The sequence below is a fragment of the Microtus ochrogaster genome, unplaced genomic scaffold, assembly GCF_000317375.1.
Source record: "Microtus ochrogaster isolate Prairie Vole_2 unplaced genomic scaffold, MicOch1.0 UNK5, whole genome shotgun sequence".
Taxonomy (NCBI): Eukaryota; Metazoa; Chordata; class Mammalia; order Rodentia; family Cricetidae; genus Microtus; species Microtus ochrogaster.
The window spans coordinates 10,691,384-10,703,076 of NW_004949103.1; positions in this window are offsets into that span (position 1 = coordinate 10,691,384).

The window sequence follows — 11,693 nt, forward strand, 5'->3', positions numbered from 1 at the left end:
CTAATACCATTCACTGATAAAGTCAGTATGACACCAACACTAAGCTGTTATTTTTCAAATAACAACAGTAACATTTAATTAGAGTTTAACCTGGCAGCCTGCTTTCCCCTAATGACATACAAGACACCACAGTTCCCTGAAACAGGAAAGATCTACATCCAGAGTAAATACCACATGTCAAAGAACTGAAGAGTCCTAGTGACTAATTATGCATCTCACCGTCATTAATTAGATGCCATTCAAGTAGCTTGGGCAGTGGGGACAGTAGGATTTTGGTCCTTCATACATGATACCAAGTTAGATGATGTCTTCGTTAGGCTATCACAACTGCTTTATAATAATGATTTGACTGAGTGAGGCCCCAAAAATTATCTCCTCAATCAGTGAAATGACTGATTATGTTTCTTGATCCTATTTCAACAAAAAAACATAATAGAAGAAAGCCTAGCATCATCTCTGACACATAATAGGTTCCTTGTAAACTGTAGTTATAAGAATAGTAAATGTCCGCAGTTTTAAAATGTCTATCTTATTTTTAATTATATCTGTGTGGTGGGTGGAAGGTGATGACCTGAGTACAGGTGCTCGGAGAAGCCAGAGATGTCAGATCCGCCTGGAGCTGGAATTTTAGGCAGTTGTGAGCTGCCCAGCATGAGTACTGGGAACCAAATATTGGTACTTTGAAAGAGCAGTTTGTTCTATCAGGTTCAGTGTGTTCAGACTGATATTGAGGTCTTTAATCCATTTGGACTTGAGTTTTGTGCATGGTGATAGATATGGATCTATGTTCATTCTTCTACAGGTTGACATCCAGTTTTGCCAGCACAATTTGTTGAAGATGCTCTCTTTTTTCCCATTGTATAGTTTTAGCTCCTTTATCGAAAATCAGGTGTTCATAGGTTTGTGGGTTAATGTCAGGGTCTTCTATTCGATTCCATTGGTCGACTTCTCTGTTTTTATGCCAATACCAAGCTGTCTGTAGTAGAGATTGAAGTCAGGGATGGTAATGCCTCCAGACGATCCTTTGTTGTATAGGTTTTTTTGTTTGTTTGTTTTTCCATATGAAGTTGATTATTGTCTTCTCCAGATCTGTGAAGAATTTTGATGGGGATTGCATTGAATCTATAGATTGCTTTTGGTAGAATTGCCATTTTACTATGTTGATCCTCCCAATCCAGGATCAAGGGAGATCCTTCCATTTTCTGATGTCCTCTTCAATTTCTTTCTTCAAAGACTTAAAGTTCTTGTCAAATGGGAGGCGGTGGCGGGGAAGAGACAGAAATCTTTAATAAATAAATAAATTTAAAAAAAAGAAAGAGCAGTTTGTGCTCTTCACTGCTGAGTCATCTCTCTAGACCCAAATGTTATAGTTATAAATTCAATCCTCACCATAGCTCAGGCTGCCCTGAGCTGTGGAGGAAATCGTCCTTCTCACTTTAGCCTTCTGAAGTCAATCATCTATTACACGCACTCACTCTCCCAAGCCACACACAGCACAGGGTGCTTGCTCAGTGCTAGGCATGGCTTCCATAGATAGGGACCGCCAAAAAACTCCCTCCTGGCTACTACAATGTATAGTATTAGAGGCTCTGAGAAATTCTTCAAGGGAAAGATTGATACATACATGCAGCTAATCATACACACACATATTCATAATTATGCATACATGATAAATAATTACAAATAAAAAGATAACATGATACATATTTGAAGCTCAGACAATATATAGATATAGATCAATTCACAGATGATAAATGATAGAGATTAGATAGGTAGGTAGATAGATGATAGATGATAGATAGATAGATAGATAGATAGATAGATAGATAGATAGATAGATAGATAAAATTTTGGTATTTTCCTTTGCAGTGATACCTTGCTGTCACAGTCTTCTGTTCCCACTATGACACAATGGTATATTAAGGAACACTCTCAATCATGGAGCAGGATCACACTGAAGATACCCTGACCAAGATTTTCTTTCTACCCTACACTCTAGCCAAGATCTGAAGCCTTTCCTGACTTTATATCAAGCTTGGCCCATAAAGACTTGAAAAAAAATCACTTACATAGTTTCTAACAGCTTGAGGCTTCATCCTCAGGATTACTGACCCTTGACCATCTTCAGGTGCCTTCCAGAGGAAACTCGAAACTTCCAGAAGAATGTCTTGTCTGTTTGAAGAGTCTCTATAGACAGTGTTCATCTCCCACACCGTATGGGAGGGAGGAGACTGATTTCATTGGGTATTACTTAGCAAACCCAGACAGGTTTCACAGAGGCCAAGACCTCCATTCCACCTTCTATAAACTGTCACTTTCCAGGCTGTCCTGATCCTCCCCTGACTCCTTCCTACTCCTCCATCCTCCCTTTAAGATGTCTAGCCAGCTCTGCACAAAGTTCGGTTTTTCCATCTATTGCACTAGCACATGGTTGACTGGATCTGTGCTTCCCACTTCGGTGTCTGTTTTGTTGATCTTTGACAGCCCATCAAAAGTCATTCTCCACACCAAAGCACCATCAGGCAACACTTACCCAGCTTGACCCCAAAAGATTAACTTGATACAATGCTGAGGCTCTGGCAAGGTTTGAGATTAGCCTGTTCCCCCAAAGCAGTCACCAATATAGGCTTGTTACAAATTCCAGAACTCCCTTGGAGTCACACAGAACTAGCTAAAATTCTAGCTGGTCCTTTTAAGGTCACTGTAGAATCTCTGCGGATCCAAAGGGTCGTGGTACAAATTCCTAAGTGTGAAGAAGGTGGGGGTTCCCCCTGATGCTTGCTCTCTAGCTCACCTCTGTCTGTGTTGCTTCTCAGCCTTGTTGCTGCTCTCTGTCCCTCAAGATGCAGATATAGAACTCAGCCTTCCCTTAACTGGGGAAAGGAAGGGACCAGAGAGAGAAACCTTAGCCAGCAGGAATCAGTCATTTCTTTGAAGCACATATGATGTGTGTGCAGAGTTAAGCAGGAATTCTTAGTAGAATTATTTTCTCTATTTTTCTAGGGGAAAGCAGAGACACAGTTCCTTTGAGAGAGGCTTCCTGACTCAGCGTTAACAGTTAAAAAGTCCTGCCATCAAACACTTAAATGGTGTTTATATCCAGTCACCAGCTTGCTTCTCCACCATGAAGCTAGACTCTCAGGAAGTCAAGGTGTGGGGTGGATCCAGCCACCAAAGCCACAGCTTTAATTCTAGCCATATTGCTTAACAAATAAGACTCATGTGGCCAGAAAAAGAGACATACACAGTAAAGACAGATTCAGATGAAAAAAAAACACCTCTAAACGGTTTATAGTGTGTTTAAAAATATGTATAGGCTTGGAAGAAAAAAAGAAAAAGGTTAGAAAAAGTCCTTTAAAAAGAAATATAGTTGGGTATGGTGGCACATGCCTTTAATCCCAGCACTCTGGAGGCAGAGTGAGGCAGATCTTTGTGAGTTTGAGGTCAGCCAGGTCTACAGAGTGAGTTCCAGGACAGCCAAATAAATGCAGAGAAACCCTCTATCAAAAAAACAAAAAATAAAATAATAATAATAAATATTTATATATAAATAATATAATATATAGTTACATATAAATTATATCTATATATTGTGTAATGTATAATATAATATATAACTAAATATACATAATAAAAGAAATAGAGTTTTTTTTAAAAAAGCTACGTAAAGATGAAAATACACAGAGTCTAGATACTGTGTTTTGGGGTTGTCTTTGAACTGTTTGACTGTTGAGAAAGGAAGAACAGCTGCTAAAAGACATTTGATTATAAATGCTGCCAGATTAATCCAATATATATATATATATTGAAAATGCCTTGACTTCAAAATGTAACTCAAAATATATGCTACTTTGGAGAAAAGGTTTTGCTTTTGTTTCCAAAGGAAATGAGAGGCTGTGGATTCATTCTAGGTTAAGAAAATAAGGTTTGCTCAAGGAAGATCCCCTGAAAATTTTCTAAGGGGAACAGATGGCCTAGATGATCCAACATTTCAGAGCACCCACCTCTGTTACAGTTTCCTCTGAGTTCTCCATCCAGAACAGCCTCAAGACTTCTCGCTGAGATGATCCAAGCTCACAGAATACTCCAGTCAGGACTTTACCATAATCCTAAATTTCCTTAAATCCTCATAAGATTATCAGTGCCTCCAATTACCATGAAGTAGCCTACAAAACTATGGCCCCATTCCCCCCCCCCTCAAAAAATGGACTATGGATGTTTGTCTTTGTTTAGATTGTTGGTTACAATTTATTATTGATATTGGTCAGGAAAAAATTAAACAAAGGAAATTAGATTCAGAGTTCTTGTTTTGAAAAGAAAAATGGGAAAGTGCTGTGGGATAATGCTCCTGTATGCTGTAAAGATTTGTCATCGTATTGTTTTAATAAAACATTGATTGGCCAGTATCCAGGCAGGTATAGGCAGGGTGATCAGACTAGGAGAATTCTGGGAAGAGGAAAGGCTCAGTCTGTAGTCACCCCTCAGAGTAAAAGGAAGCAAGATGAAAATGTTGCACTGAGAAAAGGTCCCAAGCCACTTACCTAAACATAGATAAGAGTTATGGCTTAGTTTAAGTTGTAAGAGATAGCTAACAATAAGCCTGAGTGAATAGGCCAAACAGTTTAAAATTAATATAAGCCTCTGTGTGTTTCTTTGTGACTGAACGTTTGCGGGGCCAGGCAGGACAGAACCTTTCATTTATACCTGCACAGAGACTCTCCCACTCACGGGGACTGGCCTTGAACTCCGACTCACTTTGATACTCTTGGTTCTTTGTCTCGTCCTCTGAACAGGTCAGGCAGACCTGCTGATACAAGGAGTCTGTGCTCATGGCTGAGCAGAGCACAGGCCTGAGTCTAGTACTAAGTATATCCCTTTCATTTTCCTTCTCTAGCAGGCGTGTAACCCGGGAAGCTGAGCTTGACAGCAACAGCAGTAGCAACCCCGTTTTCCCATTCCTGTGTTTCCTGTGGTGGTTTTTTTGTGTTGGGTTTAGTGGACATTAAAAACAGCTGCTTGGCATGTCACTCCTCTCCTCGTGGACCACTGACTTATGCTCCTAAGGCACAATGATAAGTCAACAGTAACCACCAAGGGAAAGTCCAAAACACGTGTCTTAAATGATGCCTCCAGGAACTGCCAATGGTAGCATTGAATGTTCCAGGACTCAATGACTTCGTCTTTAAATGGTGAAGATTCTAATGCATTCAGAGTATTTGTCAAAAATGCCATATGCTCACCTGATGATGTAGTTCCATTTAAAGAGTGTGCCTAGCATATGCAGGGGCCTGAACAGTTTCTTCAATATCACAAAAGAGGGGTGGCGTGTTAGCTCAGTTGGGAGAGTGTTTGCATCCCAGGACCACAAAAACTGGACATGGTTGGGCACACCTGTAATCTCATCACTAGGGAGGTGGAAGGCAGGAGGATTATGCTGGAGGTCATCTTTGGCCACATAACAATTTTGAGCAGAGATAGAGAGGGAAATAGGGAGAGAGGGGAAAGGGGACGGGAGAGATTTCTGCTAAATTTCCCAGCACCAAGCCTGACACTAATTAGTCAAAGAATGTTAACTGAGCCTAAACTGGGAGCAACAGCCATTTTCTAAGTATGCAGAATGACAGAGCCTATACCAGGGATCCTGATACAAACAGCAAGGGACCAGATCTTTTTCTGGGGTTGGGTGTGTCCTTGAGGAGTGCACTACTGTCTGTGCTGTGTTGTGTGTGTGTGTGTGTGTGTGTTTTTTTTCAGGGATTGAACTCTAAGGACTTGCAAGGGTGATGGTTTAGAACAGTGTGGTTCTCAACCTTCCTAATGCTGTGACCCTTTAATACAGTTCTTTGTGTTGTGGTGACCCCCCCCCCAGCATAAAATTATTTTATTGCTACTTCGTCACTGTAAATTTGCTACTGTTATGAATCATAATGTAAATATCTGATATGCAGGATATCTGATTTGCAACCCTCAATGGGGTCGCAACCCACAGGTTGGGAACTGCTGGTTTAAAGGCACTATTTTGAGATATTTAGGAAGCATTTACTGTGTTTTCAACCAATTTTCATTTCAGTGAAAGAAGTAAACATGAGGAATGTGGTAGGAGGGCACAGGGACAAGAAAAAGTCGGCAGGCACAGGAAAGGGTTTCCAGCGTGCGAGCTGACTTAGGAACCCCAGGTCTGCATAGACAGCTTGGACAGGACCTTGTTTCTCACTGCACTCCCGACGCTAGTGTGCATCTGCTGCCAACGCCTGCCCCCTTGTGGAAATCTTTCAAACTGCATGTAGCCTTCACAATGCTTTTGAGTAATGATTCAACAAGCCCTGGGACTTACAAAAATCACTAGCCCAGGATATCGCATCCAACGTAGCAGACAGCAAGGAGCGGGGCCAGTTCTCCTGCTCTCACGCCCTCGATCCCGCTCACCTGCACCGACACTACCAGGGCTAGCTCTTCTACTGTTTTGCGCAGGCGAGGTGCGGGACCTTTCTGCATGGCGGTCCTTAGTGAGGGGCAGCACCAGCTCTTTTGTTCTCGTGCCCTCCTCCCCCCGCGAAGCCGGCTCTGCTGCCTGTCAGGATGGCAATGGGTGGGAAAGAGGAGGGCATATTTCCCTCACCCTTGCCACCCCATGGCATATGAGGAAGGGTGGAGGGGCATCTCTCCTGCTTTCACTCCCACAGGCCTGGCTCACCTGCCCCCACGCCCTCCCCGCCCCCTGCCAACAAGGTCAGCTAGTGTGCTGCCCCAGCAAGGTGCAGGATTCTCTCTCCCATATACTGCCGCTGGTGAGGGGCAGGGCGAATTCTCTCATGCTCATGGCCTGTGGCCAGCTCTCTCACCTGAGGGAGCAGTGCTGGAGAGCTCGCCTGGGTGGTGAGGTAAAGCTGAGGGACTGACCAACACGGCTACCGCTCAGGCCCAGAACCGGAATTACGAATTCGCCTATCCCAGCATCCACCTTGTCTATGAAATGCTGGCGTGTATGAAGGGACCAGACCTGCAGTTCCAAAGCTACAGGACAACAGCAGCAAGTCCAGAAGGAGTCCCAGTGAGCGCCCAGGATCAGGGGTGTAGCTAGTGGAAGCCAGAGGCCTTGAACCAGGCCAGTGACTCATTCAATTAACAAGTAAAGATGGGGTCCGAGGTAAACTTGGGAGTCAGACTAGAGTTCAGAACTGAACCAATTCATTCCCAAAGCTGTGAGATTTTGGGGAGGTGAACCAATCTCTCCCGTCCTGTTCCTCGCGTGTGAAATAAGCACATTAACAACATCTGCTGCCTAGAGTCGTTGCAGACTCAAGGGAGAAATCTCCCCAGGAAGGTCACTGCCCCAGGAAGGTCACGGCCCCAGTGCCTACCCTGCTGGCTACTGCAGATTCTGGAACTTTCAGCTTCTGGATTAATCATTTGTGAACCACCCCACAACCAACGAAGCTGCCTCTGCTGTCGAGACCCTGCAGTCTGAAGCTACAAGAAAACAAAAACTTGGCACACACACAATTTGACAAAGACAACGGTAGAGTTTTAAGCCAGTTCACCCTGCACCCACCTGTGGTTGTTTTTCACTCGTTTGGATCTGTCCTCTTTTAGGGGGCCCGCCACGCAGCTCCCAAATAAATCACAGTGGGAGGCTTATTATTACTTATGAACGGTCAGCCTCGGCTTGGCTTGTTTCAAGTCAGCTTTTCTTAAATTATCCCATCTATCTTTTGCCTCTGGGCTTTTATCTTTCTTTATTTCTGTATACCTTTCTTTACTTCTTTCTCTGGGGCTTGCTGTGTAGCTGGGTGGCTGACGGCTGGTGTCTTCCTTGTTCTATCTTGCCCTCCTTTCCTTCTTTTTCTATTTATTCTCTCTGCCCGCCAGCCCCACCTATCCTTGCTCCTGCCTTGCTATTGGCCGTTTAACTCTTTATTCGACCATCAGGTGTTTTAGACCGACAAAGAATCAGAGCTTCGTAGAGTTAAACAAATGCAGCATAAACAAAAACAACACATCTATCTTTACCTCCTTTAACAAAGCATAAACAAATGTAACACACCTTAAAATAATATTCTACAACACCCACCCTTCAAAAGGAACACTAAAGATAAGGGTTTGGGGCACAGCTTTATTTGGAAAACTGGTCTGAGGGAAAAGGACTCGGGGCAGGGAACCCAGGAAGAAAATTGAGGAGGCAGCAGGAAGCCAACATATTTTACTTTATGCAGTTGGGTCAGTCCTAGGCAGTTGATGAGGCTCCCCCACTCCAGTCCCTGGGTCAGCAGACAGTAGTGAGGCTGCCTCTCAATTGTTTAAACCTCTGCATGGAGTTAAAGCAGTTCAGTGCGCCCCAATCCAAAGAATTCCTTGAAGGGAAAACTCCAGGAAGACGGACAGAGAATGTGAAACTGTCCTAGGAGGAGTGCATTTTGTCACTCATAGGAGCACGCCAGGTGTGTGGCCGACCCTCACTGGACCTGTCCTCCCATCTGGAAAATGGGGAGTTGACAGAGCCTATCCAAAAGGGCCATTTTGAAGATGAGGTAAATGGCGTGAGGAGTTAGAATGGTGCCTGATGCATGGTGGTCACCACGTGTTTTTCTGTCATTTCTGAGACCCACAAGTGAGAGTATCAGTCCCTGAATCAGCAGCTGTGGCACCTGGCCTGCCAGCCCACTTAGCCAGATCACCCATAACAGGGTGCAGAGTTTCATAAAACAGACAAGGTCTGCTGTTTGCTCAACAGCTAGCAAGATAGACGGACAATGTACAGATGAGGACAAATAATTAACTAAATAAGGAGAAACCAAATGAATCTGATTTCTCCAACAGAAGACGGCATTGAGGATTAACTCACACGTATAGACTTAACCTCCACAAGGACAGGAGAGATGGCTCAGGAGGTAAGAACACGTGGCTCTTCCAAAGAACTCAAGTTCAAGACCCAGAACTGACTTCAGGCTGCTCTCATCTGTCTGAAACTCCAGCTCCAGGGCCATCTGGTGCCCTCTCCTGGCCTCTGCAGGCACTGCACTCAATATTCACTCAGACAGACAAGGAATATAAAATAATTAAAGCAGTTCTAGCTTTTTCTACCTCTGCATGCACAATATTCCACAACTACGTTGTAGCCTCACAAATCTCAGAGCACTGCTGCAGTAGCCATAACAAGACAACAGCGGTTTCAGCGATGGTGAAATCTTCAAAACCGTGTCTTCATGATGACACCATGTTCAGTGTAATTGGGATGACATCACCTGTCATGTGTACCATACAACATTATGCTGTGAGGACTCTCTGGTATCGCTAAGAGTTATTTCAAAATGAGATTCTTTTTTAAAATGTTTTATTTATTATTGATTATGTATACAGTATTCTGACTGCATGTACTCCTGCAGGCTAGAAGAGGGTATCAGATCTCTTCACAGCTGGTTGTGAGCCACCTTGTGGTTGCTGGGAATTGAACTCAGGACCTTCGGAAGAACAGTCAGTGATCTTAACCTCCGAGCCATCTCTCCAGCCCTCAAACTGAGATTCTTAATAGCACCATCATGTTTATGTGCTGATTAACTGCACTGCTTATCGGCAGTATGATGGAGCGCAGTGCCCTGGAAGCTCACCCAAATGCTGGCCTCTGCTACTTCAGAGCTGTGTGACGTGGGGTCAGGAACTGTCCTCGGCAGAACAGGAAGAGGAGCAGCGTTTCCTTGTGGAGTTGTGGAGGTGAGGGGAGGCTCATGACGTAGATCCCACACCAGGCAATGTTAGAGAATGCCAGTGTTGTGTTTATTTAACAGCATTCACTGTGGGTCCTCAGGGCTATTTCCAAGACTCCAGTCATTTATAACACAGAAATGACATTTGTTACCACTTTCTGACCTGGTGTCTGGCTCTTACCTAGTATTTCGTGGGAATTTTTAGCTCAGGTGATGTGAAGTTTTAGAGTACTGAGAGAGACCATTGAATTACTTCCCAAAGAAGCTCTGTTAAAATGCCTTTCCACACACACTAAAATAGAAATTGCCCTAACAGACATCTCCCACTACTACTGCCTCCTTGTTTCAAGGCATAGCACTGAGGTGACTGATGAGGTGGAACATTCTAGATTTTCCTTCCTTTAGATTCACAGCCCATATTACTTATCCATGGATAAAAATAATTTGGAAAAAGTAGTGTAAAATTCTCCCAGAAATAAACAATACATCCATAAACCTGAGGAAATTAAAAGCATAGAATCTGGTTTCTTGAGAAACTTAGGGAAGGGACTTGTTTAACTCAAGAGTGTCTTAGGTCCCACAGATGATTTCTTAATGCTAAAAATATTGTAGAAAATCATCAGGTTTCTACCCACAACCCTCTTCCCAGAAATGAACCCAGAGCCCCCCAGACAGGGGATATTAACATTCTCATTTCACTGACCAGCCTGAACACATGCCAGCAGAATTTAATATAAGTGAGTCATGGAAAAATACAGAATCCAAACGAGATGAGATACCACATTTAGCCATGGCCAGAAGCCCCCACCACCTCAGGCTGAGAGTCAGAAGGAAGAGTAGACACCCCACAGAGTTGCTCCAGAAGGAGGTGCTGGCCAGCAGGAGCTGGGGCTGGAGAGCCACCACAGCAGGAGGTACGGTGAGCTGTACCCGAGCAGGGCACAGGGCACAGGGCACTTCGTCTCCACCCCTCTCCCTCCCCTCTTCCACCAGGGCTCCCACCCCAGCGTCCTGACGATTAGACAAGGAAAAGTAACATAATTTACAATGGGCAAAGGAGAAAAACAGACATTTCACCAAAAAATATATCCAATGGCCACCAAGCATATGAAAAGATAATATCATCAGCGAGGGAAATACAAATCAAAACTGCAGTGAGAGAACGTATGATATCCACTAGGATGACCATAACCAAAATGACAATGACATGTTAAGTCTGGTGTGTAGTGCAACAGAAGTAAGTGGAAGATCTAAGTCCCACACACGCTGACTTCTTCAGACTCCCTGTTTCTCTCTCCCACTGCTGTGGGTGAGTTAGACTCAAGCTGAACGCTGCAAGACAAAGGTCTCAATTGCCCACCACAGGCTCCCTCCTAGCCTTCTACAGCCATGCCATGCAGCTCTGACCATTCCCAGAAGCTGTGAACCAGCCCGGCTTCCAGAGACACACAGGCCAACCTCCCAGCCAGCAAAACCCATTTTGAGAACAACCAGGCTGAAAATGAGCACCTAGCGGCCATAGTCAAGACAGGCTGAGAGAACCTGAAAGCCAAAATTCAAAGTACATCTATCAGTCCAGCTCCTCTTAACTTTAGCAGTAGAGCCTACCTGTGAGAACAAAGCAGGGCCCAAACCTGGTACAGCCTTCTAGATTACATTCAAGGACTAAATGCACGCGACTCCACCCACCAAGAGTTCACAGTGTCTGGGCAGCAATTGCTCTCCACCAATACTAAGGCTCACTCATCTTCTCATACCTGCTACCCTACTGAAGCATGCCAGTGGCCACTAGCTGGTTCAGCCTTCATTTCTCTTCTTGGCAGCTTTTAACATCCCCATTCACCTCTCCTTGACACATGCTCTTCAACCCCAGCACACTGCATCCTTAGTTCTCCCGCCTCCCTGCCTGTTCCCCATCAGTGTCTGCTGTTCTCTAGATATGGACCGTGACCTCTGTTGATGTGATGAAGCTTTAACCCCTCATTGATGACG